Source organism: Olea europaea, unplaced genomic scaffold, assembly GCF_002742605.1.
Source record: "Olea europaea var. sylvestris unplaced genomic scaffold, O_europaea_v1 scaffold1340, whole genome shotgun sequence".
Lineage (NCBI taxonomy): Eukaryota > Viridiplantae > Streptophyta > Magnoliopsida > Lamiales > Oleaceae > Olea > Olea europaea.
The window spans coordinates 64,134-76,443 of record NW_019230888.1 but is presented as its reverse complement, the minus strand read 5'-3'; the positions used below and the strand labels follow the sequence as shown (position 1 = coordinate 76,443).

Genomic DNA, 12,310 nt, shown 5'->3' with positions numbered 1-12,310 from the left:
ATAGGATACGTTCTCAGCAGGAATAGATACATCATCATCAATAACTGATTGGGCTATGGTCGAACTTCAAAGAAATCCATGAGTCAATGCAAAGGCACAAGCTGAAGTTCGGGAAATCTTTGAAGGACGAGAAATCGTAGATAACACTGATCTTCAAAAGTTAAAGTACCTAAAGATGGTAATAAAAGAAACTCTGAGGATGCATACAGCAATTCCCCTTTTGCCAAGAGCTAGTAGGAAAGATTCTGAAATAAATGGATATTTTATACCTGTCAATGCCAAAGTTTTGTAAATGCTTGGAAAATGTGCAGGGATCCCAAGTGTTAGACTAACCTTGAAAGTTTCGAACCATAACGATTTGAGAACAATGGTATGGAATTCACGGGAAATAACTTTGAATATCTTCCATTTGTATTAGGAAGAAGAATGTGTCCTGGTATGACTTTTCAATTAGCTGGAGTTGAGCTTCCTCAACTCTTCTCTAACTTCGATTGGAAACTCCCCGAAGGATCAATCTAGATAATTTAGACATGACTGAGAATTCTGGAATAACTGCATCAAGAAAGAAGATTTTTATGTAATTTCTACCCCTTATGTCCATGACTTTGTCTACAACTGGATAATTTAAATAACTTTATTATAACACTTTCATCACAGATAATGTTTTTTCTTCTTGTAATCAGATGCGATTACCTTTAATAACTTTTCAATGATTTGGCATCTCCTTTTCAGCCAATCAAATTTAAGCAATGATTACCTAGGAGACAAGTCGATATTGTAGCTGATATGAAGTCGGACAACCAGGTTAATTTGATTTAGAAGGCCTATAAATAGAGGCAAATGGCCTCTCTTCTAAGGTGGAGCTAAGGGGATTGGGTAACAAACGCTTCCAAAGGTCTCTTTAAGTTGATCCAACTCCAGCAATACTCAACAAATTTTTTCCTTAAGTTGATTTAATCTTGCTGCATTATTTTTAGCAATAGTTTAGCACTAGAACGAGGGCCCAGTGAAAAACAACCCACATCTTCCCTAAAAATCCCACTAAAATCATGAGCCACAACTCAGCTTCCAGAATTCTCTTCTGCACTAATTCCAACTAAACAAGTGCTCCCAAGAATTTTTAAAGAAGAAATGAACCTACTGAGGGCAGTGCTCTGAGCTCATTGCCATGAAAGAGGCTATAGAACACCTCAAAACTATTGTGTATAAAAAAAAAAAAAAAAAAAAAAAAAAAAAAAAAGAAAAGCCGACCACTGCCACAATAGCTGAAACTGAGGTAGAATCATCCGTTAGAGGAAGCAGTGGGCAACATTTAATTAGTCTGAGATGCCTTGTAAAAAGATTGAGGAACTGCAAAAAAATGTTAGGTAAAAGTCTCTAATAGAGGTGGAGCGAACGAGTTTCCACAGCTCCATTTCCTCTAGTGACGTGGAAAGTAATACACAAAATTAGCAGAACATAGAGTTGGAAAGTGAGAAGAAAGTTGTTGAAGACAACCCTATTGAACAAAATCATCTAGCTAACTACCAATTAGCTAGAGATAAAGAGAGGAGACCACATAGAGAACCCCAGAGGATGCCTATACTAATTATCAAGAACTAGTTGATAAGGAACCAAATACCTATGAAGAGGCCATGAGAAGTGAAAATAGTGAAGAGTGACTAGGTGCCATAAGAGATCAGATGAGTTATCTTACCAATAATCAAACTTGAAATTTCTTTTCTAAACCTTAGGATAAATCCATAGCAGGATGCAAGTGGGTTATAAAAATCAACGAGGGAACTACTGAAAGTGAGCTCATTAGACAAAAGGTTAGATTAGTAGCCAAGGAGTATACATAGAAGGAAGGGATAGGTTCTAATGAGATATTTTCGTCAGCTTTAGGTATATCACTACTAGGGTCATGTGTACTTTTGTTGCTTACTATGACTTGGAACTTGAATAACTTGATGTTGAAATTGCTTTTTGCATGGTGACCTTGATTAAAAGACTTTTACAGTTTAGCCCAAAAGTTTTGAAAGTCTAGACCTGATCAAGTGTGTGTTTTTAAAAAAATCTCTATATGGGCTAAAACAGTCACCACGACAGTGGTATAAAAAGTTTGATTCTTATGTGTTGTCTACTGGTTTTAGAAGGAATGAGTTTAACTATTGCTTGTATTATCTACACTATAGCATTAATAAAGAGTAGGTGTATTTGTTACTTTATGTGGACGACATGTTGTTAATTAGGCCTAACATGAAAGTGGTAAACAAGATTAAAATGAAGTTAGAAAAGAATTTGACATGAAAGACCTAGGACATGTTAAGAGGATCCTTGGTATGGAGATTAACTGGGATAGGTCTAATTATTGCTTGTATGTGCATCAATCCCCTTACGTGGTTAAAGTTCTAAAGAGATTTGACATGTTTGATTACAAACCTGCTTATGTGCCTCTTGGAAATCGTTAAAGTGGTTGTTTAAGTACTTGAAGGGTACTTTTGATGCGGTGTTAGTTTCAAAATATGTTAGTAACGGTATGAAGCTTAAAGGTTTCATGGATGCTGAATATATTGGTGATAGAGACTAATAGGAAATTTACTTCTTCCTATGTGTTTACTTTCTGTGATTCTTGTACGAGTTGCTTTATCTATCATTGAATCTGAGTATATTGCTACCACGGAAGCTATTGAAGAAACTTTATAGTTTAGAAGTTTACTTAATGAAAGAGATATTTTAAGCGATAATGTGATAGTAAACTCTAATAATCGATCTACTATTAATTTGTGTAGAATCCCATGTTTCATGAATAGAGTAAACATATAGATGTTAGACTGCATTTTATTAGAAATTTAGTGTCTCAGGGAATAATAAAATTTGAGGAAGTGCATTCATATTACAACCCTATAGATATGGACACTAAGGTACTTATCCTGGTAAAGTTTAGAAGTTGTCTTATACTTCTAAACATTAGTAAATGTATGTGATGTTTTAATTTTATTTGAAATCACATTTTGCAACTACTAAACTAGTTATTTTTTCCTCTCTCTTTTGAAGGTCTATTTGGCAACAAGGCGAAGGATTGTTCATTTGAAACCTATAATTGAGACTATTATAAAGAGTTGACCGAATATAGACAACGGACCGTCCACAACAGAAGTTGGACTGAGTATTACATTCAAGGTCCGATCTAACCTACTCAATTGATCTAAGTGAGTACTATATATGTTGGCTCCCTTTTGTGATGAGAACAGACACATACACATGGCTCTTTTGTGAGATTTTCCGACTACCTCTCTGTGTGCTTTCTCACTTTGCTACCTTTCTCTCCGATCCTTTTGTGAGACCCATTGATCGGCACCTTGGCTGACAAATTGGCTGTTGGTTCGACCTCCAGGCTATTCGATCCTTTCTCTTACTCGTTGCTGCCCTCTGCCGCCTTCGTGTGTGGTCATTTCTGAGTAATTCCAATGGGTGTTTCCTTCATGTCTTCAAGTGGGATTTTTGGTTCCTTCTAGTGGAGATACCTTTGTGTGTATTTAGGCTAATGATATGAGCCCTGTATTTTCCATTTTAGTGCCAATCTTTGTGATATTGAAAAAAGGAAGTGTTCATATTCATTCACAGTTTTGATTCTGTTATAATATTGATTTGGATCTCACTTAGTATTTGTTTGATCAATTGAAGGTGTATATTATCTCCATAGTTTTCTTTCATATTGTCGCCACAACTACCCTAACTAAATTTTGCACTATGATAAACCTAAAATCAATTAAAAAAAAAAAAAAAAAAAAAAAGTTGACGAAATAGCACTAGCTGTGTGGTCTAGCCGATTGAGTGCCTATGCCTGTCGACGGTCCACCCCTTAGCCAGTGTTCCGCATTGCTTGCTGTCGAATATGTGAAGTTTTCCATGAACATACCAGCTAATCACTCCTGTTCAACAAAATATATGTAGAAGCGAATAAGAAAGACCAGTGCAAGAACTACACTATTTATTTTGTACATCCAAAATATATTTTTGAATTTTTGGTTTAACTATAACAGGGTTTAATTGCAGTTACTTTGAATAAATATAGAAAACAATCTACTAATAAATTTTGCTTAGGGCAAGTTAATTTGACAAATTTAATTTAATTTTTCAAATTCATCTTAAATTTATCCTCCAATTAATTGACATATAATGTCATTATTACTTAACATAAATTGGGTAACGATGTTTAGTAGATCATTTATGATGCGTAACAATTAAACAAGAAAATCTAAAACAAGTTGAAAAAAAAAAAGAGAAATAAGAAGGGTCTATAGAAATGCGTGTAACTTTCAGTTTGGGTGTTAGAATTTCACTAGTTAGTACAATTTAAAAGATTTGTTCAATTCTATACAATTTTGATGCGTGATGATTGGCATTTGACCAACATCGTCAAACTTTCAGGGTCAAACTCCTTCCTTTAGTGGTCCGTTTTATTTTTTATTATTATTTTTTGAGTCAATTTAAGGATATTTCAACATTTTTGGCATTTTTTTTAGATTTATTCAAATTCGTTTATCGAATTAAGATTTCGATTTGCTTATGTTTCGTTTTGACTCTTTAAATATAGTCAATGGATTTAAAGGCCTATATTCATTTTTTATTAATTATAATAATTCAAAAGGACTATCAAATATCTCTCTTTTATGCACTGAATAATTGTATACAATACACTTATCAATATTGATCTATGAACTTTTTTATTCCCCTAGCAAACAGTAACCATATTCATTTTTGAATATCCCAAGTAACAATCAGGCTCAAAAAATATGGCATACAACTAGTCAATGAGTGAAATGATAAATTAGAAATAACAAATGAGGCAATGGCGTACGTAGACGTGTTTGTCCCTATTGGAATGAAGCTACACGTGTCACTACCAGTTTTCACCAAAAGTGAAGTGATCCAACGTAGAAGGGAAGCCATAGGCTATTACTCCCTGTATGCATGGAGGCAGTCACTTTCTGATTCAATAATTCAAAGCCCTAGACTCCATCCTCTTCAACCTTGAATCTCCTTTGAATTTCGGGGATTGAGAGCCAATCACTAAGCCATGTCCCAAATTATTGTCCTATTGTAAAGAAACTCTCTTCGCCATGAACTGAAGCATCAACATTGAGTTTGAAAGTGTCAAAAGGAGGTGGATTTCGTTTGAAATTTCGCCTGGGAGCAGATTTTTGTTGATGCTCTTGGTTTTGACCATGAGATGGAGACCCCAACAAAACAGCATAATTCCCTCAGCTGGGATAGCCTTGGTGATGACCTGTGAGCAAACCTATTTCATTTATACAAAATGGACTAGACAAGGCAGGTGATATAGTCCAACTCATCCGAATTGCATCCCTTGGGAAGGTTATAAATAGAATAATGCTATTGATAACGGAGCACTAGTTTAAATGGTCACACTTAATATTTTCAATTAAATGAATAATGTGATATTGCATTTAAGTGAACAGTCGTCATCTAAACTGGTACTTGACACCAGTGATTTTAAATAGCATTACTCTTATAAAAAGAAATCTTTGAAACAAGTTTAGTTAGCATATGTTTTAATTGAATTCATACTCCTCCAACTCCCACATTGCACACAAAATCTGTCACTATGATCTTTTTTTTTTTGATACCTAGGTGTCCATCTTACAGCGACTAATCCTGGAGTCTACGATCCAGTCCCTTTTCACGCAGACTAGGTAAATCGCGGATTGTGCCCCAAACTAGCCGGGGTCAAAGAGCCCCTCAACTGAATTGCCAAAGTGTCGAGCGAGTCAAATCCATGTATGCACCTTGCCTTTCAAGGAACTCCTGCTTTCCAGGAAATATCTTGCCTTCTAGGAGAAAGCATTGCCTTCCAAGAGCCTCATGATTCGAACCCGCGACCTCTGAACTGCCTGCTTTGAAGAACTCCGTTCTTTACCAGTTGGGATGTGCCTCGGGGGGCATCTGTCACTGTGATCTTCCATCTTATTGGGTTGGTCCCCGTTGGTATGACTTCATTAAAAGCATGCAGCAGTACACCCAGGCCTTTGAGAGGGCATCTGAGTTCCATATTTTCCTCTACCAATCTGAGGCCACCTAGATTGTTCCCCATGGAAGCCATTAGGAGGTATTTATATCCCTACAGACCGAGTAGCACCCACAGTGTGCAAAATGCTACAAAAAATTATCGAGGAGATCGAGACCGATGAATATTGAGTTTTTAATTATGTTTAATTAGTATTTATCTATTAAATAAAATTCTTTAAATCTGTTTATTTCGAATTAATTTTGAACTTAGGGATTTAATTTTCATCATTATCTTTTAGTTTTAATAATTATCTAGATGTAATTAGTAATTATTTAAATTTTTGTAACTATCTAGATTTTCGTTATTTCTTTGAATAAAGGTTGTTAGAGCATTTTCGAAAGATCTTTTAAACACAAAATTCTTTTTCTTTTAGAGAGCCAATCAATAAAAATAAGCACCAAGATATTTTTTATTTTAACATCTTAAAATAAAGCTCCAAGATATTTTTTAAAATAGAGAGTTCTTAATGTAGAATAATTATTTCAATACCCTACTTTCTAAACTATTCAAACAAAATTCAAATTAAATGACCATTTACATATAAAAATTATGTTAGATAAAATGTAAGGAGAAATTTTGCTTTTCAATCTCTTAAATTCTAGATTTTGATATTTAACATTTTCATCAAAGTGCTTATTTATATGACAATGCGTTTTTCATGAAATGTAGGTTTAACTTCCATTTGATTATCAATTTTTTAGTAGTGATCTTGTCAGATTCAAATCCAATTTCTCTTTAATTTCAGAAAATAAAATAAGTACATTGAAGTGACTAATAGCATCATTAGTAGACATCTCCCGGCTTTTAAATATTTTGCTTATTTTATTACTAGCGGACAATATATTGTACTAAATAATAATGTCAAACAAGAACTTAAAATTCATAATATTTGAAAATAAACTTTTAGCACTCTAAAAGCCTTAGAGTTATCACATATTTTCACTCAATGTTTTTAAAGCGGATGTTTTCATTATTCCCCGAATTGTCAAATTATTCTTATAGAAAAAGCCAAAAACAGAAACCATGCACACAAAAACCTTTCAGGTGCTCTTATCTTTGTTGATTAGATTTTGTATAATTTTGTCAATTGTTAAATTCTGTTATAATTTCCTTTCTGATTCAATCAATTTTTTCATGTTATACATGTGTCCATTACTAGCGTTATGGCTTTTACGACTAAAAATAAGATTTTACTCATTAAATCAAAGCATCATTATAATGGGACATATATGTAAAAGTTAGAAAATATAGAGCAATTTTATATGTTCATACCAAAATGGAAATTAAGAAGAAATTAAAAATACCAAAAAATATACATGAGGGCATAATAAAATAAAAGAAAAAAATTATGTATCAGTGCCACCATCAAATACTATAAAACCTAAGTTTGTTAAAAAAAAATTTTTTTAAAAATTTTAAAAAATTATTTTAATTAAAATAAGTTGAATATTTAACAAAATAATATATAAATACATAAGTAATTAATGACGGATAATTTAATTTTTTTTATTTTATCTGAAAGAAAAACTTTCTACTTTTAAAAATATTTTATAATTATTAAGCATTGACCCACCAGTCTAATCACTAACCCACCGGTTCGACTAGTAATTTGAGACCCGGTGCCTTAACCGGTTCAATGGCCGAGTCGGATAGAGTACTTGCAGAGGGTTGAATTTGAGAATGAGATGGGATGTACTATTAAACCAAAATTGGGGTGATCTGCTAAAAATTATGGTAGACCAGTTTATGAATGTCTTCGCAGTGGACTTGATTTTACCAAAGATGATGAGAACGTGAACTCCCAGCCATTTATGCGTTGGAGAGATCATTTCTTATTTTGTGCCGAAGCACTTTATAAAGCACAGGCTGAAATAGGTGAAATCAAAGGGCATTACTTGAATGCTACTGCGGGTACATGTGAAGAAATGATGAAAAGAGATGACTAAATAAGCAAAGAAAATAAAATAAAAGCTGAAAGAACACATAAAAAACAAAAGAAACAGCAAGGGGGAAAAAAAAAGAAAAAGAAAAAGAAATTGAGAAAATGAAGAGTCGACTAAAAATGAGAAGAAAATAAAAGCAAAATGGAAAGTTAGAAATATATTTTTATTAAAAAATTATGCTTAGAAGTATACAAAACAATTTTAGGAAATTTTATTTATTCTTTATAAATATATATAAAAAATTTACCCTATCTATCGAAACTAAATTTTCCCCCGTCAATTTTTTTAAGCAAGACTTGTGGTACATATTCACAAATAATCTATTTTGATTTGTTCCGTGAATACGATACCTATTGACTGAAAAATTTCTACTTTGTTGATTAATCACTTTTTATGTCCATTTTTGGCTGTTACAAAAATCTGCTTATAAGTAGAACTAGTTTTTACCCATACAATACGATGCATGAATTGGATTATCATTAACAACAAATATTGCGGCAACATAAATAGTAACACAATAAATTATTCGTAAGAATTTTGCAAAAATAAACAACTTTGCTTATTAACTCATCCAAAAGATCTAGATTGCTTCCAAAAATCAAAAGCAATTAACCGTGAATTAACCCATTGCCTTGGCAAATTTGCAACAACTTCAATGGCATCACTACGAGCCTAAAGAAAAAGGCATATTCATGATTAGCAGGAAGAACAAATTCTTGTCTACATCATAAGTTGATTCCAAATATTAGGTATAAGGTGTGTACAACCCACAAAATCTATGGGTACCGGTATAGTTGTTGCTCACCTCAAAAGTATAATTTTGGATATAGAAAATAAGAATCAGCATAGTTTCGTCTTTAAAGAATTTTTAGTCAATTGCGAGCAAGCTTTTGAACAAGTTCGAATTCATCAACACCATTAAGAATTGACTTCAACTTCCCAAAAGCAATTTATAATTCCAGACATGACAATAAATCTAGGATTCATAAACAAGCCAAAAAAAATGCTGATGACTATTGGCAACAAAAAATTGTACCAGAAACCATGATTGCATTACAATGTGGGTGCTGACCGTAGTTGATATACCCAATAAGATCAACCATTTTAATCATTGGTGATGGTGCTTTGACACTACAAGCTCTAACCTAGAAAGTGCAGAAGACACTGCATAATGAGCAAAATAATCACTTATCAGTTGGAATTTCCAATTAAGACAAAAATAGGCAAATTTTCATTTTATACTAGAAATCTCAGGAGTAAGAACTCCATTTCCAATCACTATACATGCTCCAATTAAGGCCAAATGCAACAATATTTTTGGCAACTATCTGTGCTTCTCCAATTTTGATCATAAGCTCAATCCCAATTCAAGACCACCCAATTATGTGATTGAAATTTGGAAAAAACCATTTGTACAGAAAATGATACAGATACTCACATGAAAGGTGGGGCCCATGTAAATTAAATATTGCCAAACTAATCGGACTCCACATGTTTGTGTATATTCTAGAGGGCTTCTGTGAAGCCCTCCTTCTGTACCTCAATCAACACTCAAGAAATTTCCTCTCTTTTGTAATCATACAAATCCTCATAGGCTAGCTGCCCATTGTGCAGAGTACTCACTTAAGCAAAGCGGCAGAGCAGAGATACAAAGCAAAAGTCCTACCTTCACTATTATCATCAGCTCTATTCACTATAATAACTTACTTAAGCAATGGAATAAGAGTTGATGTCAAAAATACAATAGATAAAATCCTATAAATCTCCTCATTAGACTCTGAATGTTGAATGTCCTCTGCAAAAGTACTGAAAACAAACAAAGGTGAATTGCTTAAATCCCCATACACTACACCCGAACTCTGGTAAGCCAATATCAGTAATGTTTGTCCATGATTCTCTCTGCACCAAAAATAAAAATCGGAACAAAAGAAAAGAAAATAATTTTTTCATATTTGATACAATTCTCAATGCAAAAGTTCTTACCTTGATAGGATATTTTTCAGTGAAGTTCCACGACCCTACGAAGAGACATTATTACATCTGAGTAAACTTCAACTGAATATAGCCAAAAGAGGTGGGACGGAAGAAAGTATGAAGTTTCTTCAAATAAATTAGCATTTTCCTTCTGTATACTCAATTTATGCATCTGCGATAACTTCACAGCATGATACTTTCAAGTCAATATTTTTACCAAAAGAAACTATTCCAACTAAATAACAATCTCCGAAGGACTTTCCAAAAGTACAGATAGATGCAAGTAAATTCCAATCAATGATTTTTCTGCCTTTTCAAACTAAACTTCCCTTTACCTCTATGGATAAGAACTGGTTCAAAAAGGAGCTGCATTTTTACTCAATAATCACACGAGTGATTATTTAGCCTGGATTATGGACTCATATGTGAAGCATTTATAGATATGCTACATATCTCCACACAAACCTCCTGAACAAATGAGGTCCTTGAGTTCGAAAATTGCAAAAAACAAAACTAACAGTGTATTTGCATTTGACTTAGTGATATCTGGCCACATAAAGATGACTTTAATCAAGATACAACTGTAAAGAGAGAGTGGTAAATAAAAGCATATTTGTGTTTTGAACTGTGCAGTAATTCCTGTAATTTACATTAGAGACCACTAAAAGTTAAAATAGAGAGTGTTTTGAAGTTTATTTTTAAGAATTATCTCTTTAAAATAAAGAACATATTGTATTTAAAAAGATTTTTGGAGATGCTCCAACAACCTTTATTTAAAGAAATAACTAAAATTTAGATAACTACTAATTAAATCTAGATAATTATTAAAATTAGAAGATAATGACGACAATTAAATTCCTAAATTCAAAATAAATAGAATTAAAATCCGAATTTATTTAATAGATAAATACTTACTAAAACATAAATAAAAACTCATATAATTAAGTACCACCTAATGTCTTTCATGGGGAACAATCCAGGTGGCCCTTTGCTCACCTCAGCTTGGTACAGGAAAATATGGAACTTCGACGCCCTCTTGAAGGCCCGGGTGTTAGTTGCAGGTTTTTAATGAGGTCATCCCAACCTGATAAGGTGGAAGATCACAGTGACGGGCTTTGCATGTAGTTTGGTAGGTTGAGTACATGGTGCATGCTTTATTTGTTTGTAATCAGTTGAATCCTCATCCATATAATCCCTGTTGCAGCGAGAACATATTTATTTAGATTGGAAAGACATATCTAAGTGTACCAAAGTCCTACCTCAACTATTGAGGGTAGGTGTGGTGAGGAATTAAAGACATTCACGTGATGGAGGCTATCTTTTGTGCCATCATGCAACCCATAAATGAGTTGAGATGGTGGATCATATACTTGCCTGCACTTTCCGCTCATTTAAATTATCCCCCCCATTCATGTTGAATAATACGTCAAATATTTTCTAAATTATGGTAGTAGTATTTTTTTTTCCCCAATAAGACGGTTGATTATAAGTATCAACAAGTGCATAAAGATATTCTAGTTATGTTATAAGTTCAAACAATCAGTTTTGCAATAAAACAGTAATAACATATAGTAATGTATTAATACAGTCAAAAAAAGATATTCGTCAAATTTAACCATTTCGAACGGTCACCGCATGTTTTTCATTCATCCATCATCAAAAATCACCAAAAACCTACTTTCCTTTTTTTGAAATTAACAGCCCGCTATCAAGATGGGGGAAACACATCAATCAACCACAAGTATGCCAAGTTACATAGTCATCCATATATGTGAACCAAAGAGTTAGATCAATCAAAGTAGTTTAAGGACCATGTCAATTATAATAATATATAAGAAGATTAAATTTTGATGGTGAAGAACATTTGTAAGAATTCCTTCGTAAATTTTCGTTTGAAACTTCTATAGTGGGAGACAATAAGCATCTTGCAATTAAGAACGTCACATGTTTGCCAATCTATGTCCATGTTCCTTCTAGGTAGTGTAGGGCTCTCATCATCATTATAGTGTACAACTATCATATTTATTTACCGAGTTATTATGCATAATATATACCGTGTGTTTTTACATGCGTGAGGACCAGCTTATCAGATGATCTCGACTTAAAAACTACATCATTTTTTTTCCTTATTCATCACATGGATCCTGGTATGTAAATAATCCTCGTATGTATTATTTCCACATTATAGAGATTGTGAATAGCATGATAGTTGAAATTCCTGATTAATGTATTACATAGAGTCAATAATTATTACACTTGTTACTCAGGGAAAAGTGGCATATGATTACTTTCTCGTCAAGGAAGACAATTATGAGCACAA

At 33.2% G+C, this 12,310-nt stretch overlaps 1 long non-coding RNA gene across 1 annotated transcript; it reads right to left on the bottom strand.

The window, feature by feature from the left end:
- Window positions 1-9,236: 9,236 nt before the first annotated feature.
- Window positions 9,237-10,801, bottom strand: LOC111375136. The gene is made up of 2 exons (XR_002699261.1): window positions 10,000-10,801; window positions 9,237-9,915 (listed from the first exon to the last, which is right to left on the bottom strand). It is a non-coding gene; the product is annotated as an uncharacterized LOC111375136 (long non-coding RNA).
- Window positions 10,802-12,310: the final 1,509 nt, after the last annotated feature.